The following is a 10,715-nucleotide window of genomic DNA, read 5'->3' on the forward strand; positions in this document are numbered from 1 at the left end:
GCAGGGGGAGTGGAGAGGGAGAAGCAGGCTTCCTGTCAAGCAGGGAGCCTGATGCGGGGCTCGATCCCAGGACCCTGGGATCATGACCTGAGCCGAAGGCAGACGCTTAACAACTGAGCCACCCAGGTGCCCCAACCTTATAACTTTTGAGTTATACCAGTTCCAGTTTGTACCTCTCAATCCCCTTTACATATTTCTTCCATCCCCTTACCCCCTTCACCTCTGGCGACCACTGGTTTGTTCTCTGTATTTATGGATTTGTTTCTGTTTTGTTTTCTTCATTCATTTGTTTTGTTTTATAGATTCCACGTAGAGTGAAATCATTTATCTTTTTCCGTCTGGCTTATTTCAGTTAGTATCATACCCTCTAAGTCTGTCCATGTTGTCACAAATGGGATTTCATTTTTTATGGCTGAGTAATATTCCACATCTTCTTTATCCATCCATCTGTTGATGGACACTTTGGTTACTTACATATCTTGGCTATTGTAAATAATGCTGTAATAAACATAGGGGTGCTTTAAAATTACAAAATCAATTTTATTATTTCCTTTATGATTTCTGGGACATATTAAAATTTATCAAATAACATTTTATGACATATTTCTCAATGATCAGTACACTGATAGCAAAATAATAGCTTTTCTCATGTTTCTGACAAACAAATAACTTCAAATCCTGGCACATCCCATCTTTATTTTTTCCCCCTCATTCAAATTTACATTATGTATAATTAAATTCCGAGTCACTGACTGACTTTAACATACTTTACTATATAGTTTTTATATCCAAGAATGGACCTTGAGTTTATGCTCAATTTTGTAATCATATGTTCAGTAGTTATTTATACTTCAAGTTTTTTATTAAACGAATTGTTCTCATTCAGAGGGAGTAAATATTTTATTTAGAAAATGTACATACGTTTGCCTGTTGCCTTTGCACACCATGGAGAGTTTGGCTGGGTGTACAATCCCCATTTTTTTTTTTTTAGGGACTAACACACCCTTTTAATATGTTTTTAAATATTTTTAAGGTTTAAAAGTGTTTAAAGTTTGTTATTCCTAGTAGGAAAACATTATCTGAATGAACACCTGAATGGCAAACCACTATAGAATGTTTCAGTTGCATGTGGGGCAGAGGGGTAGGGCTTCTCTTCATAGCAACCCAGCTTTCTTCATAAGAAGGTCAGAGGTACACTGGTTTGTATTATTGCGACATCCATTAGGTGATCGTTGCTTTTCCTTCAGCAAGGTCTTTATTTGTCAGAAGGGCATTATTATGCTTGACCTCCAAATGTGGCTGACAATTTACTGATGAGATTCATAACCTTCGGATTGCTCTGATATTTTTACATATTCGCTGGGTTCTGGGCCACATCCTGGAAGGCCACCATAACTTCTGGATCCTGCATGGCTGCGAGAACCTCTGGATCCCTAAGAATTCCATTGAGCCCAGGCATTCCTGCCATTCCAGGCATTCGTCCAGGAAAATTACCAGGCATTCCCCCAGGAAAGCCACCTGGGAAAGAGCCATACTGAGCTCCTGATTGTCGTCTGGCTTCTTCCTCCCTCTGGGCTCTCTCATGTTCTTCCAGAGCCTTCTTAACCCTTTCTATTCTTTCTTTGATCTCTCGCTCTTCACGTTTTCGTTCATACTTTCTCCGATGTTCAGCAATTTTCTGGGCCCTCGGTTGAACTTCTTTCAGCATTGCACTAGCATCTTCATCATAATCCAGTTTACAAGCAAGGGCAAGATCATGTGCTGCTTCTTCCCAATGGCCCAGAAGTCTGTGTGCTGAGCTCAATCAGGATTTATTTCAATAGCTCTGTCACAGTCTCGAATGGCAGCATTTGGCTTCTGTAATTTGATGAAGACACTGGCTCTCTTGGCATACAGAATGGCCAAGCGAGGATTCAGTTTGATGGCATCTGTGAACAAGTCAATGGCTTTCTGTAGTTCACCATCATTTAGGGCATCAACGGCAGCCACTTTTTTATCATTTGCCTGATCCATCATTTCCTCGGTTATCTCTTCATTTTCATGTCCCATTTCTTGAGGGGTATCAGTCTCTGGTTCAATCACACCTTCATTGTCAATTTCTAGGTCACTTTCCTCACTTGATGGTTCGTCTGTCTTTATGTTTTCCTCTGCCTTCTTACTATCTGTTTCTTCTTCCTTGATATTGTCTTCTGATTTAGTTTTATGAGTGGCAGGCGGTATTTTACCCCCCATGCTCTCCACCCACTCCCGCAGGAAGCGCATTTCCTCGGTGTGCAGAACTCTCAGATCCTGCTTACACATTTTCACGAAGGCCCGAAGCTCGCTCACTTTGCGGGGGTCCATGGTCCAGAGGCGGTGGCAGGCGGCAGGCGCGGCTGAGGTTGCGGCCGGATTCCAAGCGTGGGTACTAGCTCAGCGTGATCGTGTGGAAGGGGGTGGCTGCCGCGAGGCAGAACCTACAATCTCCATGTTATCAACCACTTTATTTTGAAAATCTTTAGAGGGGCGCCTGGGTGGCTAAGTTGTTAAGCGTCTGCCTTCCGCTCAGGTCATGATCCCAGGGTCCTGGGATCCAGCCCCGCATCCGGCTCTCTGCTCCGGGAAGCCTGCTTCTCCCTCTCCCACTCCCCCTGCTTGTGTTCCTTCTCTCACCATCTCTCTCTCTGTCAAATAAATAAATAAAATCTTAAAAAAAAAAAAGAAAATCTTTAGAGATTGGTGTATTTTCTATCTTAGTATTAAGAGACGTCTGAAGGTAGTTTTATTTTGTTTTGATGTTTGTAATGTTATTAAGAGTATTCCATGCAAGACTCTAAATTTTTCATCATTAAGATTGAAAAAGAAAAGCCAAAAAAAATCTAGGAAGGGGTGTCTTCTATTAGGATAAACTGCAATTCTTTTCTAACTGTGGCTTGGGCTCTTCAGGTTGAGAAATTTTTGTCTCTCTTTAAATATTGCCTTTCTTAGGGGAACCCTCCTACACTGTTGGTGGGAATGCAAGCTGGTGCAAACACTCTGGAAAACAGTATGGAGGTTCCTCAAAAAGTTGAAAATAGAGCTACCCTATGACCCAGCAATTGCACTACTGGGTGTTTACCCCAAAGATACAAATATATTGATCCGAAGGGGTACGTGCACCCCAATGTTTATAGCAGCAATGTCCACAATAGCCAAACTATGGAAAGAGCCAAGATGTCCATCAACAGATGAATGGATAAAAAGAAGTGGTATATATATATACAATGGAACATTATGCAGCCATCAAAAAACCCTAAATCTTGCCATTTGCAATGACGCGGATAGAACTAGAGGGTATTACGCTGAGCAAAATAAGTCAATCAGAGAAAGACATGTATCATATGATCTCACTGATATGAGGAATTCTTAATCTCACGAAACAAACTGAGGGTTGCCGGAGTGGTGGGGGTGGGAGGGATGGGTTGGCTGGGTGATAGACACTGGGGAGGGTATGTGCCATGGTGAGCACTGTGAATTGTGTAAGACTGTTGAATCACAGATTGTACCTCTGAAACAAATAATACATTATATGTTAAAAAAAAAAAAAGATAGTAGGAAGGGAAAAATGAAGGTGGGGAAATCGGAGGGGGAGATGAACCATGAGAGACTATGGACTCTGAGAAACAAACCGAGGGTTCTGGAGGGGAGAGGGGTGGGGGGATGGGCTAGCCTGGTGATGGGTATTAAAGAGGGTACATATTGAATGGAGCAAAAACTAATGATGTAATGTATGGTGATTAACATAACATAATAAAATAAAATTTTAAAAAATATTATTAAATATAAAAACAATAAATAAATAAATATTGCCTTTCTTCCAATGTTTCTGGTTTTCTTTCTCACAAAAACTTCTGCTCTTTAAATTGCACCCCTTCTTCCTTGCTGCTGTATTTATAATCTTCTACTATGGTTTCCATCTCTTTGTCCTGTTGCCCTGCATTTTTTGGAGGGAATTACCAGTTTGTCTTTTGTATATCTGATTTGTCTTAAGTGTATTTCTACTGTTTTCTTTGTATTTCTTTTGTAGTTTTTTCTTTCATCACTGAGTTCATTTTGACTCTCTGATTTCATCTTAGCATATTTTTCTGCTATATTTCTCTTGTACATTCCATGGTCAAATCTTTTTTTCTACAGGCTTTAAGTGGTAATCTTAATTTTTTTCATTGATGTTACTCTGTTGAGAAACTACTTTTCTGAGATACATCCTTCTTTTGGGTTTTCCAGGCTATGCGTTCGTTCCTCTCCTGCTGCAGTCTGCTTTGATTTTTTTATGTTTGTTCATTCTAGATAGGGGGAATTTCTCTCCAGGCTTTGCATGTTCTGGAATATTTGGTGTGTGGTTGGGGGTGGGGGACGGTGAGGGGATAGTTAGCGTTCTTAGCCTCTTGGATGCTAGTATCAAAGTGTTGTCAAATATAGATGAGAAAGACACATAACCCACAATAAATGATGATACTGAGCACTTGTGATTTGGTGTAGTCCACCACTGCGTCTCTTACTGCTACCATGTCTTCTAAGTAAGAGAATCAAATACTTATTGTAGTCTCGGTGTTGAGCAAAACATAAGAAGCCACTCCTTCCAGAATGTGCAGCTCTTATGGCTATTTCTCTCTTTGCCCTTGCCCTTCACCCTTTACCTTAAATGATAAAGGATTCCAATAGGCAAATACCACTGCCTGCGTTTCCTCCCATCCCCATTCCTTGGTATGATGTATACTGAGAGTTCTGGTCTCTGAATATATGCAGAAAGAGATCCATTGCTGAGAGCACGGGGCATTGAATTTCTGTCTGTCTTGCTCATAGCCTGCCTCTTATGTCATTTGGAGTCTGGTGGTTGGTGTGTCCAATGGTGGGATTCTTACATCCTGGATTTAGGGGCATAAAGATGGGTATGATGCTTTGACCTTCTCTGGCACTCTATGGGCTGTGCTAGATCACAATGTTTCAATTGGCTTGTAGCTCAAAGGCATATGCTTCCATCAATCCCTATCAGTAAGGCAGGTAATGAAAAAGTGTCTAGGCATTGATAATCTGTTCTTGAGTTTACAAGTCTGCTGCCATTAAAAATAATCTTGTACATTTCCATGAATTTTGTTTCATAAAAAATATTCACTGAGGAATAGTAGACATAAAATATTAATGTGGAAACTAAACACAAGCTATTAGTAGAAATTGTTTAACAAAGTCATTGCTATTTTATACTTAATACTAAGTTTCTAAATTTGAAACTTCCAACAAAAAGAAATTACCCAAATTTCTTGTTAATAACATGTCAGTTAACAAAAACCATTGCAATGTGTGAGCCTTCTGTGAGAGACCATGCTAAATTTGAGTTTGTCGAAAAGAAAGTCTTCCAAAGTATGACTTGGATATCCCTGGAAAGCTTTGAATATCATCTAGGAGGTGTGTTTATCTGTGTCTGTACTGATTGTATGAATTAATGTGTGTGTTATTGAAAGCAGTGCTATAATCCCCATTAATTCTGGTGGCTTTTTTTTTTTTTTTGAAGTAACAAGGGAGAGTAGGTGGAGTAAGTGTTCCATGGACTACAAACTGGAAATCACTATTTAAAGGGCATAATGGAATACGTGAGTTGTGTATCAATGATGGGGTGCCTTATAAAAATACATTTCTTAGAAATGTAAAGTTAGGGAGTGTGATGGAAATAACATTGACTCAGAAATATTGAATATTCACCTCTTCCTTGTCCCCTTGGTTGCAGGAATGCAGAAACAAAATACGTAGTTTCTCTCGTCCAGAAGCTTATCTTCTATGCAGTGGCCACCACTTATGTTGTGATAACAGCTCTAGGCTCAGTTCAGGGTTCAGAGGGAGCCCCTAGCCACCTGGGGTGATCAGATTCAATAACCCTGGATCTGAATTCACAGAAATTCACAAGCTGGACAAGGGGCTTGAAAGGCAAAAGGAATTGCATATTCAGAAGCAAGGATGTGGAACAGTGCTTAGGAGTTGCCAAAGTTAAAGTAGCAAAAATCTGTCAACAGCCCAAATGTCCATTAACAAGAGAACACATGAGTTGTGATATATGTATCCAATGGAATACTACAGAGTAAGGAAAATGAGCATGCTACAACAGTGTGTAGGCACGTGGATAATTGCAGCCAGGTAAAATTGAATGAAAAGAGTGAATGATGGAAGTGTCAGAGAATATACTTCCCTCTGTGTACGTCATATAAAAATACTGTGTCAAGTAATTTTCTTATTAAGGATATATACGCATATAATATTTAATACATTTAGCAAATTCAATATATTTAGCAAATATAAATATGTATAGTAAATATTTAAATATATGTTAAACATAAGGGAATAATAAACCCAAATTTCAGGAAAAGTGGTTATTTCTAGGATTCTCCCTGAGAAGAAAGGGGTTGGAAACATGGGTCCAAGGAATTCCAAAAGTATGGGTATTATTCTATATCTTAGACTGAGTGGTATGTACCTTTGTGTTAATTTGTTTATATTCTTTATTCTATACATATATATTAGAATACTCCATTGTATCTATTAAAAATTTAATAAAAGCAATACACATTATTTTTGCCCTCAGGTTAATTACTCCACCCAAATCAGTCTTGCTATTTCAAGGAAAAACGACTTATTGTGAAGCTCAGGTTTTAATTGTAATGGAAATCTTAATTGCTAAAACTCTTTTGATGTCCAGAAAGTTAATCTGAAGGTTCAAGAGATTTTTTTTAAAGCCTTTTCTTTTGAAACTAGAAAGAGAGAAGGGAAAGAAAAATCCTCAAGTGTCAAAGACAGCAAAGCCTGGATGGCGGAGAACTCTAAAGCCCTTGATTGTTCTGGGGGTTCATTGCCTTGGCCGCAGAGGAGACTTCACCTTTCCATTTAACAGACAAAGCAAATGTAAATTTGTTCTCGATCACAATACCCCCAGTATTAAATTTAGCAGGAGAAAATTGCACTAAGAGCTGAATTTTAGGCTTAACTCTGCGACACTCTCTTTTCTGTATGGAATTGATCAGCTCAAACCGAGAGCTCATGACTGGGAAAATGACACAGTCTGCTGTTGCCTTGTTCCAAATTTTAATGGTGCCAGGGCCCACTCTGACTCTAATTTTACAACCGCTGTTCCCTCTGATTGTCCAGCAGGAACCAGCATTCTTTCTTGGCTTCCCTGTGAGCAAGGCAGCTGTGGGATAACGTCCGTTTAGTATTAATCGCTACAGTTTCCCAGCTAGCCCCATGCAAGTGAAATAGACCGTCCTCAGATTGAAGGAAGAGGATTATTTGAATGAAATGGGAAAATGTGGAACTTGATCCTGACTGGTCAGCTTTGGCAGATGTCTTTGCTGATTTTGATGCTGTTGGAGCTTTTATTTGGGGGGGGGGTGGGTATCCCTATAGAAATAGGATTATGTGGATGGGCCTTTCTAGTTCCCCAAAGAACTGACCCCAACCTTATTTTTTGTTAAATGATGTTTACAAAATATGCTCACTAGCACAGTGAGTTTGATATTTGCACCTCAAATGGATTCCTGGACTGAAATCAAGTTAATGATGTGTGTTTATAAGAGTGTTAATTATACTCCCTGCGACATGACTTGCATCAATGGTGTGAAACTATCCCCATCCAGTTTTTTCAATATTTATTTTTCCTATTAGAAAATTGTCACTCCAATTCCTCTTAACAAAATAATTTGGCCCCTATAGATAGATATGATCTCATGAATTTAAAATATATGATATATAAGAGGTGGTCCCTGATGGGGGTTTGGATTGATTACTAGAATCAGGAATGGAATGAGGGAAAACTTTTGAGATTCCCTTGATCATTGTAACTGGAACAGTAAAATTATACAAGCAGTAATTGAGTCATAGGCTATGAATGAATATGTATCTGGAACATGAGAGAGAGAGGATACAAGAGGAAAAGAGCAAGAACAAAAGAGAGAAAAAAGTTTGTACTGGGATACAAGGGAAGGATATACTTAAAGAGTTTCAAAAATCTAAGGTCCCCTTTTCATAAATTATTTACTCTTTTTATTTATTTACCTGTGGATTTCCTGTCTTTTGGCTTGTCCATCATTTTTCTACTTAATGCAAAAGGACATTTTAAATTCTGGAAATTTTCCTTTGTCATATGTACTACCTATATTTTATCTGAGTGCCATTTATTTATGGTAGTTTTCATTCTAAAGTTTTTAATTTTTATTGTAGTAAATGGTATCAGTCTTTTCCATTTTGGATAATTTTTAAATTTTTAATTGAAGTGTAATTGACATATCTTAGTTTCAGGTGTACAACATGATCCCATAGTTATATACATTATGATATACTCAGCATGGTAAGTATAGTTACCATCTATCACCATACTAAGTTATTACAATATTATTGACTATATTCACTATGCTGTACTTTTCATCCTTGTGATTTATTTATAACTGGAAGTTTGTACCTTTTAATCAAATTCTTTTTCTATTTCGCCCCTTTCTCCAACCCCTGCCTCTATTATATTAAATAAAACAAACAACAAAAAGAGAAACAGACTCATAAAGTACATTATTTGCTTTTTTTTTTTTTCGTTCCATATACAGTTGCCATTCCTCAACCATCCTCTAAGTGCTATGCAAGAATGTGGTATGTCTTCCTGGCTTTTTTGTGCTGTTAGGATTGAATTAATGAGCCACTACCAAACTTAAGCTGAGTAGCTGACTTGAAACTGAGGAGGTGACTTTTGCAAATACCAAGTGCTAGCAAATGGACAAGCCTTTCTCTGGTCCACAAATGCCTGAGTATCCACTCAGGAGAAAACTAAGCTCGTGGAAATTGGCTAATACCATTTTTATCGTATTCTTACCTTTGTTCCCCTTTTTTCCCTCTGCTTAATTTTCCTGAAATGTTCATCAATTCTTAAGGAAAGTTTCTTTCCTCCTTTAGAAAAATTAATTTTGCAAGAACTTAAGTAGTGCTCACAATCAGTTCCTGCGTAACTGTTAATTCACACAGATGTAGGAGGCAGGTTTCCTACAGCTGCACATAATTGAGTTCGGTTCATCATCAGATCTCAAGGGTTACTTTAATATTTAACCCCAAGCAACACTTTCAATGTCATCAACTTCTCCAGGCTTATGGAGTCTAGAATGCAAAAGCCCTTGTTGGGAGCTTTGAAATTTATCCTATCAGGTGTATTTGGCAAAGATTACTTGAAAGAGGATCCAAATTAAGTCTCCTTGCAGTTATTTCTGCAATAATGTTTTACATTTATATAGTAGGATGTGCTTCTTGTAACATGCTCATGCACATTATTTCCCTGGGTCCTTTAATAGCCCTTTGAAACAGGAAGGCAGTTTTTATTTTTCACACTTACCTAGTAAGACAATAGAGACTCAGATTTGTTAAATAACAAATCTGTTTTTTATCTGTCAAATATTTATTGAGCATATACTATGGGAAGACTGCAAGTTAAGCATTTCTAAGTTAAATAAAGTCCAGAGAGCAAAGAGCTTACCACCATCCAGCAGAGGTATGATCGTTATGCATATAACTCTATCAGATGGCATGGCAGAGTGGGGAGTATCTTTTATGGGCAGTAGGAGCATCCCTTGACATTCATAAGGAAGGGGGAACTTGAGCATGAGTTTTGGGATCAGTGAAGTTCCTTGGAATTTTACTTCTCTGAGCCTCGGATATCTATAAAATGGAGCTGAAATGGGCTGTCAATAGAATAGGTCTTAGAGTCTGAATCTCTTTGTTTACAACCTGCCACTACCACTTAGCATATCTATAAACTTTGCAATGTTACTGAACCTTTGTATACTCCATTTTTTGTTTGCTCATTAAATAGGAATAACAGGATCATCTTACAGGTATTTTGTGGATATTAATGAGATGAAGCTGCACAGTACCTACTGCCTAGTAAATTCTCAGTGCATGTTAGTTGCCATCATTATTGTAGTACTAATAATAGTATGTTTGAAGCTCAAAAAAGACTTGATTGACAATATGACAATGAATAGGTTTCAAACAGTGAGTTGGATTATGATTGGCAGAGAATGAGAAAAGAAGGCAGAGCTTCTTGAAATGCAGGATATTCTGGAAGTTATCAAGTTATCAGCTTACATATGAATTGTTAGTATGTATGAAACTTATCATGGTTTTGGTACCCAACAAACACCTAATAAATATTTATTGATAAATGAGTCAATGAATGAATGCTTGAAATGAATGCAGGGTATCCCTCTTTTTCACAGACATCAAGGATTTTTACCGGGATTGCACGGAGACAAAGTGATCCATGCCTAAGGCAAAGGTGTCACTTCAATGAAGACCATCTCTGCAGAGGGAGACATTGCTGCAAACTATCTATCTGGGCCATTCTCTTGGTTGCAACAGTGATGCTTCAATCACACTATGTGGGGAACTATTTATACTAGATATGTGAAGCTTTCCAGAAATGAATGTCAAAATGCAGAGAATAAGCCTCACATGATTGGAAGAGACCAGATCTGCTAACCAGTTCTCCACCCCCCACCCCCACCACCACCGGCTGATCCTAGACCAGCAATGCCAATTTGAGAATCCTAACTGAGAGGGTTTAGCCTTGCAAAAGATTCCTCAGCAATTCCTTCCCTTAATGTCTCTAATCAGGAGACAATTAAGACCTAACAACCAATACCCCGGATGGATGATACAACCCGTCTTTAAATATAGGT

At 38.4% G+C, this 10,715-nt stretch overlaps 1 pseudogene; it reads right to left on the reverse strand.

Annotated features, from left to right (window-relative positions):
* Nucleotides 1–1,276: 1,276 nt before the first annotated feature.
* On the reverse strand, nucleotides 1,277–2,343 carry LOC110586325 (annotated as a pseudogene).
* Nucleotides 2,344–10,715: the final 8,372 nt, after the last annotated feature.

The sequence above is a fragment of the Neomonachus schauinslandi genome, chromosome 11, assembly GCF_002201575.2.
Source record: "Neomonachus schauinslandi chromosome 11, ASM220157v2, whole genome shotgun sequence".
Lineage (NCBI taxonomy): Eukaryota > Metazoa > Chordata > Mammalia > Carnivora > Phocidae > Neomonachus > Neomonachus schauinslandi.